We start from the raw sequence: 25,889 nt of genomic DNA on the forward strand, positions 1-25,889 counted from the left end.
GTCTCTACTTCTGGCTTTTTGCTGGTTGGTTGGAGATAAGAGTCTCATGGACTTTTTTGCTTGGTCTGGCTTTGAACTTCAAGCCTCAGAGTAGCTAGGATAATGGGCCTAAGCCATAGGTGTCTAGCTTACCTTGTGTTTCACTATCTTTTTATCTCTGTCTTGTTTATGAGTTGTTGCTACTGTTTCTGAAGTGTGCTTTCTCTCCTCTGAATGCTATTAGAACTGAGACCTCAAGCAAAGTCTGGTCATTATGAAGACTACCAGATAAAACCAGAGGAAATATCCATCTTAACAGAGGTGTAAATCAAAACAGAAATATGAAAAAGGCAATATGGCTTGTCAAATGTTCATAACCTTTTTATCCAAATCTAAAGGTATCAAAATGGTTGAAAAATCAAAGAATTCAAATGCCTAACTTTGAAAATGATCAGTAACCCCAAAGAGGAGATAAAATAAGCAAATGAATGAAGTATGCAGTTGAAGGCTAGGCAGGGTAACTCACCCCCATGATCCCAGTTACTCAGGAGGTAGACATCAGGAGGATCACAGCTGGAGGCTATCATATGCAAAAAAATTAGTGAGATTCTATCTCACTGTAAACTGGAATTGTTACAGGCATATGCATACCTATAACCCCAGTCAGGTGGGAAGATTGCAGTTCCAGGCCAGCCTGGGGGAAAAAGCAAGATCCCTTATGAAAAATAATCTAAAGAAAAAACAGCCAGAGATGTAAATCAGTGGTAGTGTGCTTGCCTAGCAGAATACAAACCCCAGTGCTCACAAAAATATCGTTGTAAAACTGGATGAAAATTTTATCAATGATTTTGAAAATGTCTCAGAGACTATCAGACACCTGTGATACCTCATCAAGCATGTTAACATATGTATGCTGGGTGTATTAGCTAGGAAGGAGAGACCAAAAGGAAAGGTAACATTATTTGGAAAAATAATAATAATTACAGAAGACTGATTTTGATGAAAGATATTAATCTTTCATCTTAGAAATAAAACAATAAACTGAAATTCAACATAGTAAAACTACAGAAAATCAAAGACAAAGATTAGTTTGAGAGAAGCAGCAGAAAAATAATTCACCAAAAATTATCACCTGAGGAGTCTTTAACTCCCATTTTCTTCATGGCAAGCAGGTAATGGTTCTCTCTCATTTTATGTTTCTCCTTATTGTAACCCTGTTATGCCAAAATAATTCTTTGCTAAAACTTTAAAAAACATAACACCTGAGATATCCTTAGTAACCATGGAAGACAGAGGCAAATGAGACAAGTTTTTTAAAATGTGGAAAAGAAAGACTGTCAGCTAATAGTTTAATATCTAGCAAAACAATCTTTGCTTATTTGGGAGTGGGTTGTACAGTTTTCACATATTGGTGAATTTCACAAAATTCTTCCTATTACTGATTCCTATCCATTTCTTTGTAGTGAGAAGATATACTTCATAATATTTCAATTCTTTCAAATGTACAGAAGTTTGTTTTATAGATTAGTATATGGTCTCTGCTGGAAAATATTCCATGTGCTCACAAGGAAAACGTGTAATCTATTGTTAGGTGAAATTGTGTATGTGTGTGTGTGTGTGTGTGTGTGTGTGTGTGTGTGTGTGTGTGTGTGTGTGTGTGTGTGTGTGTGTGTGTGTGTGTGTGTGTGTGTGTGTGTATCTGCTGTTATGTCTGGTTGTTCATAGAGTAGAGTCTTTTATTTCCTTGTTGACGTCCTACTGGTTATATTCATTTTCTATTCAACTTAGTTATACATGGTAAAGGATTTCATAATTACATTTCAATGCATGCTAACAATATACACCAATCAATCTCATTCTCTTATCATTCCACCTTCCCTTCTGTATCCTTTTTTGAAATTTAGGTATTGAAGTACCAAATATTAATGTTAATTTACTTCTCCTTCAATTTGTCAGATGTTGTTTTGTGTATTTTGATGCTCATGTTTTAAATGTATATCAGTGTAACATACTGATACATGGACTGTGATTAATATAAAATGCTCTTTTCATCTTTTTTCTTAGTAAAGATGATAGAGAAATATGGCAGAAAAAAAGAATGTAGCACAGATATTCCACAAGAAGATAATCCAAATCAGCCATCATGCATCATCTTCCACTGTCTTTCTCTTATTTTTATCTTATAACAATTGTTTGGCCTAAAATCTGTTTTATGTGATACCAATCTATCTAATTCTTAAGTTTCAGTGTGTGTATGGGGGGTGGCACCTAATCCTGGGGCTTGAACTTCAGGCCTGGGCACTGTCCCTGATCATTTTTGCTCAAAGCTAGTGTTCTACCACTTGAGACACAGCTCCATTTCTGGCTTTTTGGTGATTAACTGGAGATCTCATAGATTTTCCTGCCTGGGCTAGCTTTGAACTGCAATCCTCACATCTCAGCCTCCTGAGTAGCTAGGATTACAAGCATAAGCCACTGGCACTCAGCTTATAGTATATTTTTCATCCTTTGATTTTTAACTTTCACGTGTGTTTGTGTCCAACATGTGTCTCATTTGTTGTTGTTGTTGTTGTTGTTTTGCCAGTCCTGAGGCCTGAACGCAGGGCATGGGCACTATCCCTGAGCTTCTTCTGCTCAAGGCTAGCACTCTACCACTTGAGCCACAGTGTTACTTCTGGCTTTTTTCTGTTTGTGTGGTACTGAGGAATTGAACCCAGGGCTTCATGCATGCTAGTCAAGCACTCTACCACTAAGCCACATTCCCAATCCCAAACAATGTATATCTCTTATGGAGAGGATATCAGTGTATGATACTTTGAAATCCATCCTGTCAATTTGTACCCTTTTTTGCATATTTAATCCATTTAAATTTAATGTAGTTACTGATAGAGTAATCAAACATTTTATCAGTTTTATATCAGGTTTTATATCTTTTTGTTTTTCTATTAATGATTTCGGTCTTAAATATTTTGAAATGTATCATTTTAATTCCCTATTTTCCCTATTTCCACTATATTTTAATAATTTAATAATACACACAAACTTTTCCTATAAATCTCAATTCTCTCCCACATCTTTTGTGTTTACAATTGTTCTAGTTTGTAAGGGGAAGCACATAAACAGTGGGACAAAGGGTGAACTAATTCAGCAGTGATACTAAACACTATGTTGAAAATAAACTATTCGACTTATGGGGGAGGTAGGTCAGGAAGGAAAAAACTGGGAGAAAACAAGGGAAGAGGTGACACTGTTGAAAACAAGGGAAGAGGTGACACTGTTCAAAAAGAAATGTACTCATTACCTGACTTATGTAACTGCAACCCCTCTGTACATTACCTTAATAATAATTTTCTTAATGTTCTAGCTTTATATACTGAACACCCATCAACACTCCTGTAGATATCTTCTCCATATTTTCCTTTTCAGTTAAGTTCTTCAACCTCACACTTAATGTATCACCTGAGATGGCCATGATAGTACAAATTTTTTCTGATAATCTTTAACAAATATCCCAAGAAATAGATTACTAAACCTGGGGAAGTTCTCACTCAGGACAATCAAAGACACATGTACAAAAGAGCTTCCAGAAAGTTGTCAGAAAGGTTAAATAATGACAATATTCTGGTAATGGGACTTTGAGATAATGCCAACCCCATTCTGCCTGTTCTAATGACCGCCAGATTGTTAGTTTCACTGATTGTAGGCTCTTGACTTTCAAGGTTACTATGGAGCAGGGAAAGGGGCATGGGAATAGTATAAATACGAATACCATAAAACCCATTGATTTTACTGAAAGTTACGTGTCTTTTTTGAATAAGTACCCATAGATTTTTGCAAGCCTTAGGCTAATTCCTACCATTGCGAAACACAGGTCATGACCATTTGGGACAGTGTGTGAGAGGTATTCTGTAGGCCTTTGTTCCACCATTTTCACTGATGGCAGCCCAGATGCAATGTTCTCAAACTCAACCATTTTATGTGCTTTGTTTTTGTTTGTTAGTTTCATTTTGTTTTGTTTGAATGATTATAGTTGAATATGGTTAACGCCTGCTTTGAAGTTTTCTCAGAATGAATTATTTACTCTGCATTCCCCTGCATAGATTTTTAGACCCTCAATTAATCAATTCTCGTGAGCTTACTGAGGCTACAAAATGTTCCATTGGCCAAGTTCAAGTGTACATCTGGTGCTGGATTACAAACTTGGATTAGAACCTATCAGTCGTACATATGATTCACTTGCCTACTTAATACTATTTCTGAACTTTATGTCCTGACATAGAGCACAATTCTAACATCTCTCCTACTCAATTACCAAAAATTGAAATGAAAGAAACAACATATTTTTAGTTAAAACAAAAAGAGAGAGAGTCACAATAACCACACTGAAGATGGATAATACTGATCAGGCAGGGTGCTGGTGGCTCATCCCTGTAATCCTAGCTATCCAGAAGGCTGAGATCTGAGGATTACAGTTGAAGCAGGGCCTTGGCAGACAAGTCTGAGAACACTCTTCACCTCCACTTAACCATCATGTTCAATACATAACCAATGAAATTAAGAAAATTGAGGGACGGAGTAGGGTTAGGAGGGATGAGGAAGAAGGATAAAAAGCATGATAGTGATTGAGATGCATTATATTCATAAACTGACTTGTTGAATAGTAACTATTTTGTGCCAGTCTTGGGGCTTGAACTCCAGGCCTGGGCACTGTCCCTGAACTCTTGTTCAAGGCTACTGCACTACCCCTCCAGACAGAGCTCCACTTCTGGCTTTTTAATGATTAATTGGAGATAAGAGTCTCATGGATTTTCCTGCCCAGGCTGGCTTTGAATGGTGATCCTCATCTCAGTCTCCTGGGTAGCTAGGATTACAGGCATAAGAGCCACTAATGCCCAGCTTAAATAGTAACTTTTTTTTGCAAAAAGCCAAAAGTGGAGCTGTGGCTCAATTGGTAGGACACTAGCCTTGAATGAATAAGCCAAGTGAGAGTGTTAGGCCCTAAATTCAAATCCCAGTACCAGCACACACACAAAAGTACTAAAAATACCTAATCATATGCATAACCTGTAACACAGCAATTTGATACCTTTATATATAACAAATGATTGTGCATATGTTGCAAAAATTATGTACATAAAAGCTCATGCAGCATTGTTAACAATACTCCACAACTGAGCACTACTCAATTCTCCATGAAAATTCAAAAGTAAATAAATTATGGCATAAAAAGTAATGGAAATATATACTAATAAACAAGACCACACTAAAGCTACCAGCACAACTACGTTTATTGCAGCATTGTTTACCATAGCTAAGATATGGAACCAACCCAGATGCCCCTCAGTAGATGAACGGATCAAGAAAATGTGGTATATATACACAATGGAATTCTATGCCTCCATCAGAAAGAATGACATTACCCCATTTGTTAGGAAATGGAAAGGCTTGGAAAAAATTATATTAAGTGAAGTAAGCCAGGCCCAAAGAAACATAGGTCCCATGTTTTCCCTTATTTGCAATATCTAGTATATGTATGAGTCAAGCAGAAAAGGTCAGATAATGTGATGTTAGGAAAATGAACCCTTAGATATGTATTTAAAGGTATTTTTCTTTCATGCATTTGTTTCTAAGCATTTATAAGATTATTTCTTTGTTGCTTTGTATGTCCCTCCCCCACAGTATAACCCCTGCTTTCACTATATTTGATGTCGGTATAATTTGTAGAGGAGAGGGGGAAAAACAAGTCGTTTAAGGATACAGGTGGACCCATTGCAACAATGAGAAGTACAAGGTGTCATGTCGAAAACGAACTTTACAACTTTGGTGCCGGGAGGGGGGGGCCGCGGGGGAGGGGGAGGATTGGGTGGGGGGCGGGGGGAGGCGGGGAAGGGATGTGAAAGGCAAACAAAGGAGGAGGCTGCAATGCTTGATAAGAAATGTACTCATTATCTTGCCCATGTAATTGTAACCCCTCTGTACAGTATGTTCACAAAAAATAAATAAATAAATAAATAAATAAATAAATAAATAAATAAAAAGGAAATGTGGAGGAAAAAACTGGGAGAGAGCAAGGGAAGGGGTGACATTGTCCAAAAAGAAAGGTAATCTTTCTTTACCTGACATATAACTGTAACCCTTCTGTATATCACTTTATGATAACAATAAAAATTTTATATAAAAAAGAAATGTACCCATTACCTGACTTATGTAACTGTAACTCCTCTGTAACCACCTTAGTTATAACAATAAAAATTAAAATTAAAAAAAGAAAATGTGATGGAATGTTAATGAGCGTTCAAAAAGAAGCTGGTGTAGCTGTTGGTACACTCAACTACCTCAATGAATCTTAAAATCAAGTAGCATGAAATAAGCCAGATACAAATAAGTACATACCATATGACTCCATTTACTTTAAAAAGCCAATACTAATCAGCAGTGAAAAGAGAGTGACATTGATCAAACATTGTACTCATAACCTGACTGGAATTGTAACCTCTTTGTACAACTAGTTAATACTAATAATTTTTAAAAGCCAGTACTAATCTATAATGCTAGATATCAGCAGAGATTTCCAATGGGATATAGTAGCTAGAAGAAAGTGGGAGGCATTTGAAAGACTGGTAATGTTTCCTTTACCTGATATGGATTATACATGTATATTGAATTTATGAAAATTAATTGAGCTGTGCTTGTGTGCTTTCTGTATTATTATTTGTATTTTGCTCTACAATAAAATATCAGCAAACCAGAATAAGTCTGAGTGAGGAAAGGAAGTATTTGGGGCAAAGGGATCAATTTTTACAAAAGTTCTATGATATGAAGAAATACGCTGTGTTCTTGAGATGGTTCCACAATGAGGGGCCACAGTTATTCTTATAAGTAAGGGAGGAAAGGTAGAAAAAGTCTTTTATTTCTGGAACACATTGTGTTTAAGGTAATACAATATTATTACATATATGTATTAAATAATCTAGCTAAATGTTCTCAAACACATTGACATGTATATTCTGGAACAAAACAGCTGCCATCCAATATTGTGTCTATATACGAACTTGTTCTTACTTTGGTAGCTTGTCACCATTCTCTACTTCACAGCCCAAGTCAGAAACTTGGTCATCTTTCCTTCCTCCTTCACTACAATGTGACCACTATATCTTAGTAATGTCATAGTAACTCATTTATAGCTTCAGAATCTATCTACGTTTCTTCAGTCCAATGTATAGTACCTTAGTTCAGACCTGTCCTCTTTCACTCAACTATGACAAATGCTCTCCAATAATATTACAGATTGTAGTCTCCACACTTCTAAGCCTGTTCCACACTGCTGCAGAATGATGCTCCTAAACACCAATATACTTAGCTTGCCTTTTACTGTCTTTCTGTGGGTTTGGGGTTTTGTTGTTGTTTTAGTTTGATTTGGGGTTTTGTTTTTAATATTTTGCCAACATTTAAATTTTTTGGTCTTTTAAAATATTTTTATTGTTCTTATAAATGTGATATACAGAGGTTACAGTTACATAAGTCAGGTAATGAGTACATTTCTTTTTGGACAATGTCACCTCTCTCCTCATTCTCATGACTTTACTTTTTATGACTGAGAATATTCTATGGTATACACAAACATAATTTTTTGTGCTGATACTGGCATTTGAGCTCAGGACCTCATGATTTCCCTTAGCTTTTTTTGCTCATGGTTAGTACTTTATCACTAAAGATAAGTGTTTCTCAGATTTGTCCGTTCAGGCTGGCTTTGAACCTCAATCCTCAGAACCGAGCCTCCTGATTTGCTACAATTCAGGTATGAGCCACTAGCACTTGACTTATGTAACATATTTTTAAACCATTCACTGATTGTTGGCTGATTTTACCATTTAGCTATTGCCTGCAAAATATTTCTGATGCTAGGGTGGGATGTAGCTCTGTGGCAAAGTGCTTGTCTAGTAAGTACAATGTCCTGGGTTTGATCCCCAGTACCAAAACAAAACAAAAACAAATTTATTTTAAAAATATCAAACTCCAAAAACATATTTCTGGTCCCAGCATTCCTGCTTTCTCTGAGTAAATGTGCTGTCCTAAACAGCACCCTCAGTTGACTACGTGACAATTTCCATTATGTTTAAAATGACACTTTGGAACTCCTTTCATATTTAGTGCATAGAGAATTCTAAAACAATAGAGATAGCTCCTCAATTCCCTTTGACTTACCTCTGAGGAGAGATGACACATCAGCACCTGACTGTGGTCAGTTGTTCATTCTTTTATTTATCAGGCTTATCTATGTCAAATGTTCTGTCACACTGCAGATTCAGGTTGCAGTTAAGGTAGAAGAAAAGGGGGCCTCGTAGTTGTCTGAAATGAATCACACACTGCAGCGCCAACTACCAGTTCTCCAGCTAGAGTTCTAGGAAACAAGTGTGCCTAACTGTGTTACTTTGTTCTTCATGATTATTTTTTCTCATGTATTTTCCCCAGGAATTTTGTGGAAAGGAGGACTATCATCTAAGATGGTTATTCCATGATCTTCTGAATCTAATACGATTAAATTTTGCTAAAACTTCTAAAGATGTGTATATGCACAGAAGAAATTTTGCCCTGGGAATTCACTGTCCTGTATGTATCTCATCTCTAATTTTATATATCCACCTATGTTTTGGATCATTTATTCAAATAAAAGATCAAGCCCACACAGAAATCTGCCACAATTTGTGATATGCAGAACATAGAACTTAGTTGTTTGCTGGGGCTGGGAAGGTGGCTCAGTGGTAGAGCACTTGCCTTGCATGCATGAGGCCCTGGGTTTGATTCCTCAGCACCACATAAGCAAAAAGAAAAAAGCCTGAAGTGGTGCTGTGGCTCAAGTGGTAGAGCGCTAGCCTTGAGCTGAAGAGCTGAGGGACAGCACCCAGGCTCAGAGTTCAGGCCCCACGACCGGACCCAAAAATAAAAACAAAAAAAAAACTTAGTTGTTTGCTGACTAAAGCAGATGCTCTACCACTTGAACCACACCTCTATTTCTGGCTTTTTAAAATGTTTTTTATTGTAAAAAAAACTGTACAGAGGGGTTTTCTGGCTTTTTTTCATCAGTCATGGGGCTTGAACTTCAGGCCTCATCACTGTCCCTGAGCTCTATTCCTCAAGGCTAGCACTCTACCACTTTGAGCCACAGCGCCACTTCCAGTTTTCTGGTGGCTAATTTGAGATAAGAGTCTCGCGAACTTTCCTGCCTGAGCTGGCTTTAAACTGCAATCCTCAGATCTCAGCCTTCTAAGTAGCTAGATTATACATGTGGGCCTCTGGCAGGCAACAAATTTTACCAACAAAATGGTGATCTCAAATATACATAATAAATTATCATAGATTCATAATACAAATTATGTATTCATATATGTATAAACATGCATTTCCCCCCAGAAAATATGGTTGTACAAATTTCTGTAAAAACCAATCCAGTAAACTTTACCAAAAGATCGTAATTTAGGGAAGTGGAGGTGTAACTAAAGTGGTAGAGTGCCAGTCTCAAATAAATATCTAAGCATGAGCACAAAGACCCTGAGTTCAAGCCCCAGTATAGGTACATAACAAAAGAAAATTAAATAAAGGGTTATAATATATGTGAAGGGAATATCCATTCCACTAAAGACTACTCTTTAAAAAAATCACCCTTTCACTGGGTACCAGTGGCTCACACCAATATTCTTAACTACTCAGGAAGCTGAGAACTAAGACAGCAGTTCTAAGCCAGCCCAGTCTGGAAAGTTTGTGAGATTCTTATATCCACTGAACTACCAAAAAAAGCCAAAAGTGGTGCTGTGGCTCATGTGGTAGAGTGGTAGCCTTGAGCAAAAGAAGCTCAAGAATAGCATCCAGGCTCTGAGTTCAAGCTCCAGGACCAGGACAAAAAAAATCACCCTTCAAAATAATCAATGCCCCACTAGCAAATATATACCACCACATACACTAGTGTACTGAGGGGTTCTCTTATTCATTTTTCTGGTCTGTTCTCCACAATCATTGTTAGCATCAGTCTCAGACCCATTACTTTTTTCTCCACTACCATCCCTATTCTCTCTTCTCTATACCAACTGCATATACATACTTCTACTAGCTGAAAGGTTTACTATTATGCCCTTTGCTTCCTCCAAGGCAGAACAAATCTTTTCAGTGCTGGCCAGAAGCTTCTCACTGGGCAAGGCAAGAGGTGCTGCTCTGGGGCTTGCTGCCATTGTGCTTGGAAGCCTGTTTCCCTTATGCCTCTTGCAGCACCTACACCAATGTCACAACCCCAATATACCTGAAAACTTGCTGCATCCCAACTACAAACTCTGCAGAGTTGGCTTCTATGTTGTAGGAAAGAATTAATGACAAGTGAAAACATATTCTTAGGAGTCTTCCTGCTATTTATTTCAGGCAAGACTTTGAAATAAAAATTTCCAATTAGCCACTGTGCTGTTTCATAATAGAAAGGATCTGCTTGATTATAAAAAGCAAACATTAAAGATAAATAGTGTCTCCCTTAATCCTTCACTGACCTCAACTAATAAATACTAAATGTTTTTAAAATGTTATTTTAGCCGAGTGCCAGTGTCTCATGCTTGTAATCCTAGCTACTCAGGAGGCTGAAATCTGATGATCTCCAAACAAAGCCAGCCTGGGCAGTAAAGTCCATGAGACTCTTATCTCCATTTAACCACAAAAAGCTGGAAGTAGAGCTGTGGCTTAGTAGTAGAGTGCTAGCTTTGAACAAAAGGGTTCAGGGACAGTTCCCAGGACCAGAGTGCAAGCCCCATTACTGGCACTAAAAAAAAATTACCTGTGGCAACTTCTACAGCAACATGTCAAAAAAAGTACAGTATATTGACTGTATGCCAGGTCCTATACCACAGAATCTACATGAAACTTTATATTACCTTTCAGTAAGCCTGTGGAACTTTTTATTGAGTCCATAGTACTTCGAGATCAAATGATGTGCCCAACATTAGGCAACTCCAGTTCAACAGTATGTAAAAATTGGGTTGATACTCTATGACCGTCCAGAAGCATTTGTCTAAAAATGTCTTCATAATTAGAGCTCATTGTTCATAACTTCTTTTACATACACACACACACACATATACATAAACATGTGGTTTGGAAAAGAGAATGCTACATAAGAGAGTTTATTAGACTTATTTTAAAGGAACAGAGCCTGAAAAGAGAAAACTGCCCTCTGTTCCCAAGATATTTCCATGGCATTCTTTTTGGCTCCTAATTCTCTCCCTTTACCTCAAGCAAAATCCTGTGGATTCTTTCTTCACAAGGTCTCTCACATTAGTGTTCTTCTCTCTACTTGTTTATGTCCTCAGTGCTTATTTCAACAACATCTTAAGTGTTTTCTCTGAAGCTATTCTCCCCCTTCCTCCATTGCAGTATGTATTTTGCTATGGTTTTAGCTTGTTTGAACCCACTCACTCTGGCTTTCAGAAAAATGAAAGAAACTCAATTGGAAAATCCTAGAGCTAGAAGAGACCTAAATATTGAAAAAGGCAGAGATTATTTCAGTTCTATGTCCTCAAACTTTCAATGACCTAAGAGGCAGTTCACAGAATAAGAAAAACAAATGGCCATTAAACATGTGAAAAGATGTTTCACCTCACTAGTTAGCTAAAGAATTCCAATCTAAACTATAATGAGAGATTATCTTAACCTATCAAAATATAAATTCTCACACAGTGCTGATTAGTATGAAAACTAAGAACAGCCATGGTGGAAAATAATTCAGGATGAAAATACCCAGGCTCAGTGAGCCAGCAAATACACTCTTGGCTATATACACTAGGCAGCACATGCATGTGTATGTGTGTGTGTGTGTGTGTGTGTGTGTGTACACGCACACACATGTGTGTATGCACATGTGTGTGCAGGTACTGGAGCTTGAATTCAAGGCCAAAGTACCGTCCTTTAACTTTTTCTGACTCAAATCTAGCACTCTACCACTTGAGAGCTACAGCTCCACTTTTGGCTGTTTTTTGGGGTTTTTTTGGTCAGTCACGGGGCTTGAACTCTGGGCCTGAGTGCTGCTGTCCCTCAGCTCAAGGCTAGCACTGTACCACCTAAGCCACAATGCTACTTCTGGTTTTCTGGTGGTTTATTGGAGATAAGAGCTTCATGGCTTTTCCTGCCCAAGCTGGCTTTGAACCATGATGCTCAGATCTCAGCCTCCTGAGTAACTAGGATTACAGGCATGAGCCACCAGTGCCTGGAACTTTTGGCTTTTTGATGGCCAATTGGAAATAAGAGTCTCCCAAGTTTTTCCTGCCCAGGATGGCCATGAAGTGCAATATTCAGATCTCAGCCTCCTGAGCAGCTAGTATTCTCCTGACTTGGGTAGCTCTTCTTAACCTGAGGTTTGGAATCTTTCAGGGGATCCATGATGTTTGATGAGAAAAAGTTACACTTTCATTCTCACTCATTGAAATATATCTATTTTCAATATAAATGTAAGCAAACCCCAGAATTTTATTAGCAGCTGTTAGACTGTACTAACAGATATTTCAGGTATTTGTACAGCATATTAGTTGTTGGAAATATCTCAAAATATTGTTTATATTCAGCAGTATTTTTTATTTTATTTTTCATCAGTCATGGGACTTGAACTCTGGGTCCTGGCGCTTTCCCTGCGCTCTTCAGCTCAAGGTGAGTGCTCTACCGCTTGAGCCATAGCACCACTTCCGGTTTTCTAGTGGTTTATTAGAGATAAGAGTCTCACGGAGTTTCCTGCTGGGGCTGGCTTTGAACCATGATCTACAGATCTCAGCCTCCTGAGTAGCTAGGATTACAGGCGTGAGCTACTGGCACCTGGCTCACCAGTATTTTTAAATTACAGTAGATATTATATGCATGAACATATGTTGTTCAATAACTTTAAAAAAGAACTACAAACTTTTTCATACCATGTTTTAAAATAATTTGGCCAGTATATTTCCATAAAATCTATTTCCTTTGTAATCTGTATTTTATGCATTTAAGAAAATTTTTCTGCAGGGCACTGGTGGCTCACGCCTGTAATCCTAGCTTCTCAGGAGGCTGAGATTTGAGGATCGTGGTTCAAAGTCAGCCCGGGCAGGAAAGTCTGAGACTGTTATCTCCACCAGAAAACCGGAAGTGGTGCTGTGGTTCAAGTGGTAGAGTGCTAGCCTTGAGCTGAAGAGCTCAGGGGGACAGCGTCCAGGCCAGAGTTCAAGCCCTATGACTGAGATAGATAGATAGATAGATAGATAGATAGATAGATAGATAGATAGATAGATAGATAGATAGATAGATAGATAGATAGATAGATAGATATAGATAGATAGATAGATAGATAGACAGACAGACAGACAGACAGATAGTGTCTACCTAGCAAGCAAAAAGCTATGAGTTCAGTACCACCATCACCACCACCAAAAAAATCTAGTTGTTTTGTACATATATGACATTATGACATTACAGCTACAAAAGACATGTAAATAGGATTGTAGTTCAGACCAGCTTGGGCACAAAACACAAGACTTTATTAGAAAAATAACTGAAGCAGAAAACACTGGATGTGATTCTAATGTTAGATCACTTGCTTATTAGCAAGCGCAAAGTCCCGGCTTCAAACCTCACTATAAGCAAAAAGAAAGAAAAAAGGAAAGAAAGAAAGAAGGAAAGAAAGAAAGAAAGAAAGAAAGAGAGAAAGAGAGAGAGAAAGAGAGAGAGAGAGAGAAAGAGAGAGAGAAAGAGAGAAAGAGAGAGAGAGAGAAAGAGAGAGAAAGAGAGAGAGAAAGAGAGAGAAAGAGAGAGAGAAAGAGAGAGAGAAAGAGAGAGAGAAAGAGAGAGAGAGAAAGAGAGAGAGGGAGGGAGGGAGGGAGGGAGGGAGGGAGAGAGAGAGAAAGAAAGAGAGGGAGGGAGGGAGGGAGAAAGAGAGAGAGAGAAAGAGTGAAAGAGAGGGAAAAAGAGAGAAGAGAAACAGAGAAACAGAAAGAGAGGGAAGGAGGGAGGGAAGGAAGGAAGGAAGGAAGGAAGGAAGGAAGGAAGGAAGGAAGGAAGGAAGGAAGGAAGGAAGGAAGGACCTACAAATGTCCAATAAATAAATACTCAACCCAACTCTTCACTAGGGATATGGAAATCAAAACCACAGTAAATGGCATCTCACTTATTTTTAATAATATTTGCAAGTCCTGGGTCCCTTAGCTTTTTGTTCAAGGCTAGTACTCTACCACTTTGCCACACCTCCACTTTCAGTTAATTGGAGATAAGAAACTCACAAACTTTCTTGCATAGGCTGGCTTCAAACCACCATCTTCAGATCTCAGCCTCTTATGTATCTAGGATTACAAGCATGAGCCACTGGCACCTGACATTAACTTTTTATTATCATTAAGAAGCTATACACAGGGGCTTCATTTCAACATGTTAGTTTATGAGTATAATGTATCTTGCTCAATGTCACCCCTTCCATAATTCTCCCCCATCTCTCCCTTACAATGACTATTTAAAAAGTGGAAGATATGGGGCATTACTAGCACTCAGGAGACTTAGGGAGGAGGATTATACATTTCAGTCCAGCTTGAATTACATAGGTAGAATGTGCCTCAAAAAAAAAGATGGAAAAGCAATGTTGGCCAAAAAGTCTGAAAATATGGAACACAGATACAATCTTACAATATAAATTGCATAGTCCTAGGAAAAAACAGTGATTCCCCTAAAATGCAAATAAAGCCAGAAATTTTGCTTCTGATTAAACAGCCACAGGAATTGGAATCAAAATTGCAATCCCATATGCACAGTAGTACTATTTGTAATAGTCAAAATAAGCAACCTGATTATCAATCAATAGATGAATAAAGAAATTTAACCATTTTATAAAAAGAAACTCTGTCCTTTGCTACAACACAGATGAACCTAGCAAGCATTTATCCTAAGCGAAAAAGGCCAAGCACAAAATCACAAATACTTCATGATCCCATTTACATATATAATCCATGAAGCTGAACCCACAGAAGCAGAGTAGAACAGTAGTGACAGAAGCTGCAGACTATAGGGCTGAAAAATTCCCAAGATCCAATGTATAGGTATTGTGACGTTGCTAATTATACCTTAGTGTATACTTGAAATTTACTAAGAGGATAGATCTTAAGGTTTTTGCCACAAAAATTGGTAATTATGTGTGGGCCAAGTGTGGTGGTATAAGGCTGTATCCACAACTACACCGAAAGTCAGAGATAAGTATCACAGTTTAAGGCAAGCCAAAAAATTAAGGAAGACCACATTTCAATTAACAAGCCAGGTATGGTGTATCATGCTTGTCGTCTCAGCTACAAACCAGGTGTAAGTAAGAGGACTGATTATAGTGGGAGACTTGCTTAAGGAAAAACAGAAGACCCTGTCTAAAAACTAATGAAAGCAAAGGGCTGGGGGCATGGCTCATGTGGTGGAGTACTTGCCAGGCAAGTGTGAGACCCTAAGTCTAAACCCTACTACCATAAGAAAATGGCAATCATGTGAGATGATGGATAATTTAACCAATGTAATTTCTGGTATTTTATAAAGTGTATCAAAACATGGTTGAGCCAGGCACTGATGGCTCACACCTAAAATCCCAGTTACTCAGGAGGCTGAGATATGGAGGATCTTGTTTCAAAGCCAGACTGAGCAGAAAAGTCCAAGACCTAACCAATAAAATATCAAACTGGAGGCATGGAGTGGTAGAGGACCAGCTGTGAGCAAAGAAGTTGAGTGAATGTGTAAGGCCTTGAGTTAAAGCCCTAGTACTAGAACAAAAACATTAAAAAAACATGCTTTGGTGAAATAAGCCAAGATCAGAGAGACAAATGGCACATGTTTTCTCTCATATGCGGAAGCTAGATCTAAAATACATGGGGACATGATTAATTACACAGGACTCTAGTCATTCACACACGGTGAGACCAAAGGAGGATACTCCTAGGGGAGGAACACTAAGACACAATTCCTATGTACATTTGATCATACAAAATAATATTTATCAAAATGAACTCCAGGAAATGGAAAAAAGAGGGTGTTTTGCTGCTTTTGTTTTTTTTTCTTTTTGTCTTGTTTATTTATCTGTCTTCAGGAGTGTAAGGGGAGGTGCAGAAATGGAGGGACAAAGGGTAAACAAATAAGGCAATGGTACTCACTAGGCATTATGTTGAAAATGAACTCTACAACTTGTGGGTGGGGATGGGAGGGAAAAACTGGGAGTGAGGGAAGGGGTAACATTGTCCAAAAAGAAGAAATGTACTCATTACCTGACTTATGTAACTGTAACCCTTTTGTATATCACTTTATAATAACAATTACAATTTTTAATTGAAAAGACATGTTTTGTATGTTAATTGTAGGTCAACAAAAAAGAAAAAGCAATCCTTCCTCACAGCAAGAGAGACACATAATTGACAAGTTAGGACACAAAGCATTCTTTGTACAATAATGGATAGGACCAATTCTATCCACAGCCTGTTTTTGTATTGCAGGAGAGGGAGAGAGAGAGAGAGAGAGAGCGAGAGAGAGCGAGAGAGAGAGAGAGAGAGAGAGAGAGAGAGAGAGAGAGAGAGAGAGAGAGAGAGAGAGAGAAGAGGGAGGGTGTACTCCTTTGTAAAACACTTCCCAGTTGGCATTAAGCTATGTATTCAATCATTTTGGATTTAGTTTGCTTATGGTTGGTCTTCTCCTTCCCACTAAACTGTAAGATCAATCAGAGAAGAGGGCGAATGATTCCATTCCTGAAGTCTCTTATCACCTACTTCAGAACCTAGCACACAGTGGTAACACATATGTGTTGAATAAACACTTGAACATTACCCATCAGAACATCTTTTGGCAAGTATTCATTTATGTCAAGTTTTATGATAATATATGTATTTGTTTAAATGAGTAACACAGAATTTTTCAAAATCACCAAATGCTTAAAACCATTTATTCTTCTATCATAGCACCAAATCATAGATTTTAAGAATTTTACCTAGCCTGGCATTGATGATTCATGCCTGAAATGCTGGCTACTCAGAAGACTGAGACCTGAGGATCATGGTTCAAAAGCCAGCCCAGGCAGCAAAGTCCATGAAACTCTTCTCTTCAATTAATTAGCAAAGAGCTGGAAGTGAAAGTGTGAGTCAAGTGGCAAAGTGCCTGCTTTGAGCAAAAAAGCCCCTGTACCAGCACACAAAAAAATTCTTTTCTAATTGTGCCCTCCATTCAATGCATACATCTTCTCTATTATGGTCATAAGAAATGATTTGGTTTCTTTTGCAAAGTATTTCCAGACTAGTTGACAGTAATTTTTAGTCAGACAATTTCTGTTCTCACTAGCCCAGTGTGGTATTCAAATGGATACAAGAGCATCAACGTGTACTTATTAAAGGGATAGTATATTTAACCAGAAAATTTAAAAAAATAGAAAAGATCTATTTATTTGGTATGGAGGACAAAAAGGAAAACAAAATTGTGCAAGTTACCTTTAACCCATTCTCTCATTTATGATGCCAGGAAAAGTGATTCTCACAAAATATGGTTGTTAATAGCCAGAAACCCTCTTGATGCAGTCCTAAGTTGCTGCTGTCACAACCCCTCCTTCCCCATCCCACCATTCCCAGGCTTCTCAGTTTCTATTCACTTCTTGTAACAGAAGTAGTGAGGAGATTCAGCTCAGTCTTGTTCTATCCCCTAAAACTAAATATGCTTTCTAGCAACTAAATGATACATGAAATATGCATTCATCATGATACATGTGCAATATTTAAATCAGGTTAACCATATCTATCTCCTCAAATGTTACCATGTCCTTATTGCAAGAACTTGCATCATCTTTTCTTCCACCTTGAAATGTACAGTTCATTCATGACCATGTAATAGCTCCTGTCCAACTGTAGCTTAGTTCCCCTTCATCAAGCTTTGCCCATTTCTATTTTCTGCAACTTCTGCTAACCAAAGCATTCTATACTCAGTTTCCATGAGATAAATGCATTTATTCATTTATTACTGGGGAATCAAACCCAAGATCTCACATATGTGAGGCCTGTGCCTTACCACTTGAGTAATGTCTCCGGCACAACATTTTTTTCAGATTCCCATGCATGAGTAAAATCACGTGATATGTGTCTTTTTATGTGTGTGTTTCCACTGATATAATGCCCTTCAGTTATATCCATGTTGCCATATTGTTCTTTTATGCTGAATAATATTCCATTGTGTTTATGTACAGCATTAGATTTATCCATTCAATCACCGATGGACATTTAGGTTGTTTTCATGTCTTGGCTATTTTGAATTTGTACACTCATGTTTATTAGAGTACTATTCACATAGTACTCATGGTACTGTTCATGTACTTTTAAACAGGCCTATGTTTATCTCATATTCGAATTTCCCTCTACCCATGTATGTTCAGCAGAAAGAAAAGCAAATCATGGGTGTTCTTGTTCTCCCACATTTGTTTTATCAGAATTGGGATAGATGGGATGAAGAATATAACTCAAGCTAAACACCAGTGGCTCACTAGCTCCTAGCCTCCTAGCCTTCTGTAATCCTAGCCTCCTCAGGAGGCTGAGATCTGAGGATCACCGTTCTTAGACAGCACAGGCAGGGAAGTCCATGAGATTCTTATCTCTAATTAACCACCAAGAAGCCAGAAGTGGTACTGTGGCTCAAAGGGTAGAGTGCTAGCCTTGAGTAAAAAAGTTCAGCAACAACTCCTAGTCCTTGAGTTCAAGCCTCATTACCAACAATAACAATAAAAAGAATATAGCTTAATAGTAGAACACATTCTTAGCATGTATGAGGCACTGGATTTAATACCCAGTAACAAATAAGCAGAATATAATTCCCCAAAACCAGTCAAAGAAGCCCAATACCAGGGGTTAACACTTGTAATCCTGGTTACTCTGGCAAAGGGCCAGCCAAGGCAAAAAGTGCACAAAAAAACTATTAATAACTAGGTTCAGTGAAATATACCTGTCATCCCAGATACAAGGGAAGGATCACAGTTTAAGACTACCCAGGAAAGAGAAGTTAAAGAAACCTCAACTCAACAGTAAAAAGCTAGGTGTAGTGGCATGTGATTATTAACACAGCTGTGGCAAGAAATGTAAATAGGAAGACTGTTGTCCAGGTAGGTATGGTGAAAAAGCAAGACTCTACCTCAAAAGTAACTACAGTAAAAAGGGCTGGAGAAATGGTTTGAGCAATAAAGTACTTGTCTATCAAATAAAGCCTTGAGTTTAAATGCCAGTACTGTTTTTTTTTTAATCAGTGGCTGCACACTGGCAGTTCCTACTTGTAATCCTAGCTACTCAGTAGGCTTAGATCTGAAGATTGTCATTTAAAAGGAGCCGAGGTAGTCCTTGAGACTACCTCTACAATTTAAGGAGAAAAAAGCCAAAAGTAGAAGTATGGCTCAAGTGGTAGAGTGCCTTAAACAACAACAACAAAAAAAGCTTAGGGACACAAGAGGTTTTATCTTTGTTGCTGTTGTTTTTTAATGTACTTATAATGTACTACGTGATTTTTTGTTTCTTTTGTATGTTCTTCCCCCATGGTATAACCCCTGTTTCCACTGTATTTGATTCTGGTGCCCTGCATCTTGTATATACATTTTTCTAATCTGAGGAGGGAAAGGGAAATAACAAAATGCTGAAACAAGGATACAGGTTGACCTATTATAACAATGAGATATACAAGACACTATGTTGAAAACGAACTTCACAACTTTGGGGGGTAAGGATGGGAAGGAGAGAAGGGAAGGAATTGTAGGGGAAAAACAAAGGAGGGGGTAACAATGCTTGATAGGAAATGTACTCATTACCTTACTCATGTAACTGTAACCCCTCTGTACAGTAGCTTTACAATAAAAAATATATATTTAAAAAAAGCTAAGGGACACTTTCCAGGCCCTGAGTTCAAGCCCCAGTATTTATAAAAAAGTAAAAGAGGAAAAAGTTTAATTTCAATCATTGTTTTATAAGGCTAATGAAAAAATAATATGATTTTGTTTTGTTTCTTGCTCACCTAGAAATACTGACAGTTATTTCTCCATGTCTTCTATTCCTCATTTGTTAAATTGAAATAGTAATTAACACATTATAGGGTTGTTATAAAATAAATGAGTTTATGTTTAATACTTTCATGCCTAGCTCATAGTACATGTTCATTCTGCATCACTATTGTTCCCCAAATTGATAAGTGTTAATGATATTTTCTATAAGAAAATTATGTGTTTTACTCATTGTTAACATCCAAGGTCAGATAATTACAAAATAAACATTTTGCTACCCTCCCCAAAGTGCTAACAATAAACAGTCTGAAAAGGAAATTAAGAAAACCAATGTCTTTATAATGCCAAGAAAAATAATATATATTGAGGAATAAAGGTAAGCCAGGAGACAAAGGATATGTACACTGAAAGCTACAAAACATTGCTGAAACTAAATGAAGGAGACACAAATAAGCAAAGAGCTATCCAAGGCTTCTGCATTAGCAGACATATTCTGGTCAAGTTGTCAATACTATGTAAAGAGATCTACTGAGCCAATGCAATTCTTATTAAAATCCTAACAGAATTTTTACAGAAATAGAAATAAAATCTAAAATTAATAGAAAATAGAGCCAGAAAAGACAAAAAAACTGAAAAAAGATCAAATATAGATTCCTCAAAATTCCTCATTTCAAAACTCAGTTACTTATAGTAATGAAAACACCATGGTCCCAGCATAGACAAATACACCAGCAAACTAGAATAAAGAACACACATAATGATTTTGCATATACGCTTAAATTGCCTTTAAGAAAAGTGGCAAGAACATCAAAGAGGAAAGGAAATAGTCTCTTCAACTACTGGCATTAGAAAAAATTCATATCCATATGTAGAACATTGAAACTGGACCTTTATCATAAACTATATATAAAAACTAACTTATCTGGTGCTGGTGGCTTATGCCTATAATCCTAGCTACTAAGGAGGTTAAGATCTGAGGACCACGGTCCAGCCCAGGCAGGAAAGTCTGTGAGACTCTTATCTCCAATTAATCACAAAAAAGCCAGAAGATGGTAAAAGTGCTAGCCTTCAACAAAAGTAGTTCAGAAACAGTGCCCAGGCCCAAAGTTCAAGCCCAGGACAGGAAGAAAAAAAACTAACTCAAAATGAATCAAAGACCTAAAGTAAGTTCTAAAATGATACAGTTCCTAAAAGAAAACTGGGGAAGTGGTACTGTGGTAATAGAACAGTGCTCAATTAGTAGAGCACTAGCCTTGAGTGAAAAAGCTCAGGGACAGCACTCAGGCCCTGAGTTCAAACCCCATAGCCAACACAAATTAAAAAAGAAAGAAACAATAATATAGCCAGGTGCCAATGGCTCACTCCTTTAATCCTAGCAACTCAGGAGGCTGAGATCTGAGGATCAAGGTTTGAAACTAGCTTAGTCAGGAAAGTCTGTGACTCTTATCTCCAATTAACCACCAGAAAACTGGAAGTGATGCTGTAGCTCAAGTGGTAGAGCACTAGCCTTGAGCAAAAGAGCTCAGAGACAGTGCCCAGGCCCTGAGTTCAAGCCCCAGGACTGACAAAAAAGAAAGAAAGAAAGAAAAGAAAACTTGGAAAACAAGATTCATGATAAGGGGCTGGGAAGGTGGCTCAGTGGTAGAGCGCTTGTCTTGCATGCATGAGGCCCTGGGTTTGATTCTTCAGCACCACATAAGCAAAAAGAAAAAGCCAGAAGTGGTGCTGTGACTCAAGTGGTAGAGCGCTAGCCTTGAGCTGAAGAGCTGAGGGGACAGCGCCCAGGCCCAGAGTTCAGGCCCCACGACCGGATCAAAAAAAATATATTCATGATAATAAACCTGGCAATGATTTCTTGAATATAATACCAGAAGTATAGACAACAAAGCAAAAATGGCCAAATGAGATATCAAACTTAACAAACATAAGTATCAAAGGATACTACTAGGTGAAGTAACAACCTATAGAATGGAAGATAACATCAGCATATAATAAATACGGGTAGTTCAGTATACATAAAGAATTACACTAACACTGGTGGATCATGCCTGCAATTCTAGCTACTTAAGAAGCTGAGATTTGAGGATCATGGTTTGAAGTCAGCCAGGGGAGCAAAGTCCATGAGACTCTTATCTCCTCCAATTAACCAGCAAAAAGCTGAAACTAGAGGTGCGGCTCAAATGGTAGCACACCAGCCTTGAGGGAATAAAGTCAAGTGAGAACTAAAGGCCTTAAGTTCAAGCATGGTACCAGTACCAAACAAGTACTATAATCCAATAATTCAAAAATGAAATATCAAATAAAATGTAAGCAATGCACTTGTATAGATGTTATTCCAAATATGATATATGAAGTAATAAGCATATTAAAAATGCTCTAAACACATAAACAGAGAAACATAAATCAAAACCACAATGATCCATATGTCTTTCTGTGGTATCAGCTATAAGGCTTCCTTTTCCTTTCTGATTTTTTTCCTCCTCCTTGTCCTCCTCCTTCTCCTCCTCCTCCTTCTGACCCAGAACCTTGCATATGGCTCGGAAAGCACTCTGTCATTGACCTACATCCCATGTCCTTCTTTTTCTGAATTGTATATTTACTCCTTCCTTTTTATTTTTGTGCTGGTCCTGAGGCTTGAACCCTGTGACTGGGCACTATCCCTGAGCTTTCTTGCTCAAGACTAGCACCACCACTTGAGCCACAGCTCCACTTCCAGCTTTTTGGAGATAAAACTCTCGCAGACTTTCTTGCCGGGGCTAGCTTCAAACTGTGATCCTCAGATCTCAGCCTCCTAAGCAGCTACAGGCATGAACCATTGGCATCTGACACCTTCCTTTTTCTGTTGATCTTCTTACAGATTTGCCTATATTGTATATCTTTCTTTTAAATATCTTTTAGCATTGTTTAAATTGTCTACTGATTTTCTAGTCTCCATTTTGTTTATATTTTTATTTCCTTCCCTCTGCTAAGTTTAGTTTACTTTATTCTCATTTTTCTGCTTCCTTAAGATTCAATATTAGGTTTCTTATTTGAGATCTTTTTTTTTTGGTACTCTGCGAGGCTTATTGTTATAAAATTTTCTCAGGACTGCTTTTAATGCATCTCATAAGTTTCAGTATGTTGTATTTTCATTTTCATTTGGCTAAAGACACTTTTCAATTTACCCTTTAAATTTCTTCTTTGCCCTATTGGTTGTTGAGGGGCATATAATAATTTCCACATTATTTGCAAATTATCTAAATTTCCTTCTGTTAATGATTCTAGATTCATGACATTAAGGTTAAAAAGGTATATGTGATACAATTTCAATCATCCTGAATCCTGGAGAACGTTCCATGTACAATGAGAAAAATGTGCATTTGATTGTTGTCAGGATATTCTGTAAATATGTGGTATACTCATTAGGTTTGTAGTAGAGTTCGAGTCCAATGTTTCAGTCTATATCTTCCTTCATATCTATTAATATTTATCTTGTATATTTAGGTAAACTGATAAATGGATATACTCTTATAATTTAAAATCTTTTTGAATAATTGACCTTCTATCATTGGATACTGACTTAGCTTTTCTCTTTTTATAACATTGACTTAAAGAATATTTTAGCTGACATAAGTATAGTTACTCTTACTTTGGGGGCGATTTCCATTTGCAAGAAAACCTTTTTCTAACCTTTTACCTTCCATCTGCAGGGTTCTTAAAAGACAAGTGAATCTGTTGAACACAGAATATTTGGGGGCCTTGTTTATAAATCCATTGAGTAACAATGGAGCCTTTTGCTTGGATAATTTACTCAATATATATTCAAATTCTTGATAAGTAATAACTTCCTACTGCCATTTTACTAATTGTTTTCTGGTTTATATATATTTGGTACTTTCTTCCTCTATTCTTTTGTGATTTAATAATTTTCTGTACTGGTATCTATTGAATACCAAAAGGTCATAAGAGACTAAACTATTGTATACCAATAAATAGCATAACTTTGAATAAATTTTCACAACTAAAATAGTGGTTCATAAAAAAACTAATGAATGCAATGGAATTTTAAACAGCAATTAGAAAGAATAATACTATGTAATTTGCAAGGAAATGGATGGACCTAGAACAAATCATGTTAAGTGAGGTAAGCCAAACTCAGATAGATAAGTGGCATATGTTTTCTCTCATATGGGGAAGCTAGATCTAAAATATATCAGCTCATAATAAATTATACAGGTCTCTAGGCATTCGCACACAGTGAGACCAAAGGATACCCTTATGCCTATATGCATCTGATCATAAAAAGTATTTATCAAAATGAACTCCAGGAAATGGAAACAAGAGGGTTATTTTCTTTAAAAAAAAAAACGGATGAATTTCTAGATATATGCAAGCTACCAATACTGAGTCATGAAGAAAAAGAAAATCTGACCAGACAAATCATAAATAAAGAGATTCCATTGATAATATAAAGTCACCATCAAAGGAAAGGTCAGGAAATGTTGAGATCACTGCAGAATTCTACTAAACATTTCAAGAGAAACTAATATCTATTCTTTTGAAACTCTCCTAAAAATCTGAGGATTAGGGAATATTTTTAAACTCATTTTATGAGTTCTGATAACAAAACCAGACAAAGACACGGCAATCTGCCTAATCAACAAAATACTAGCACAGCAAATTGAGCAGCATATTAAAAAGATCATTCACCTTGATCAAGTAGGATGTATTTTATGGGTACAAGTACGGCTTATTGTATGCAAATCAGTAAACATGATACATGACATTCATAGAATGAAGGACAAAAACTATATGGTCATCTCATACATGCATGGATCGTGTAGTAGAGTTTCAGCCTTGCTAGAGTAAGGACCTGAATTCAAACCCCAGTATTGCCAAGAAGAAGAAAAAAGAAAAACAAATGAATAGGACATACACAGAAAAAAATTTGAATGGCCAATCACATATGAAAGGCTGTACAACATTTTAGGAAAAAAAATGTAATCAAGGTTATGCATTATAGTTTCATACCCTCAAGACTGAACAACTAATTAATTAACCTGAAGTATGATAATTCAGAACAACAGAAGATACAGAGAAAAGATATATGCAACATATAGTATACAATACATATAATATATAATATTTAATAAGCAATATATAATACACAGAATGTTTTCTATTATATAATATACATTATATAAGATATATGTTAATATAATATAGATAATATAATATATTGCAATATATTACATATATATAATATGTACTGCTTATGGCTAAGGTGGAGAATGGAGGGGGTTGTTGTATAAATTGAAATATATACTGTAGAGAATCATTCCTGATAAATTTGAAAATGTCTACACATTATAGCTCGTCTGTTTCTAGACATCTACCCTAGAGAGATTCTCACAATTGAGTACAAGGAAGAGAAGGGTACAAGATGATCACTCATCTACTATTCATAAAAGGAAAAAGAATTAGAGTTTTAGGCATTTTGTGGGCTTGCTGGGAGTTTCCCTGAGCACGTAGAGAGTAGAGGCAGGGATTGCTAAACATCTGACAATACTCAGGACAATCCTCCACAGGGAAAAATAAAACATCATCTACTCTAACAATCAATAATAGTGCAAGCCGGGCACCAGTGGCTCACGCCTGTAATCTTAGCTACTCAGGAAGCTGAGATCTGAGGATCACGCTTCAAAACAGCCCAGGCAGGAAACTGTGAGAATCTTAACTCAAATTAACCACCAGAAAACCAGAAGTGCCGCTCAAGTGGTAAAGTGCTAGCCTTGAGCTGAAAAGCTCAGGGACAGTGCCCACTGCCCAGAGTTCAAGCCCCATGATGGAATAAAAAAATCAATGGTGCAAAACTTGAGAAACTCTGGCTTATCACAGAGTATATAGGTTTTCTAACCTG

General features: G+C 37.2%; 1 protein-coding gene across 2 annotated transcripts in view; it reads right to left on the reverse strand.

Moving 5' to 3' along the window:
- The window catches only part of Klf8 (KLF transcription factor 8), a 175,336-nt gene that overhangs the window by 125,541 nt on the left and 23,906 nt on the right, over nucleotides 1-25,889 (reverse strand). The gene's annotated exons all lie outside the window — the stretch shown is intronic.

Source organism: Dipodomys merriami, unplaced genomic scaffold (genome assembly GCF_024711535.1).
Source record: "Dipodomys merriami isolate MVZ:Mamm:240054 unplaced genomic scaffold, mDipMer1.0.p SCAF_3, whole genome shotgun sequence".
NCBI lineage: Eukaryota > Metazoa > Chordata > Mammalia > Rodentia > Heteromyidae > Dipodomys > Dipodomys merriami.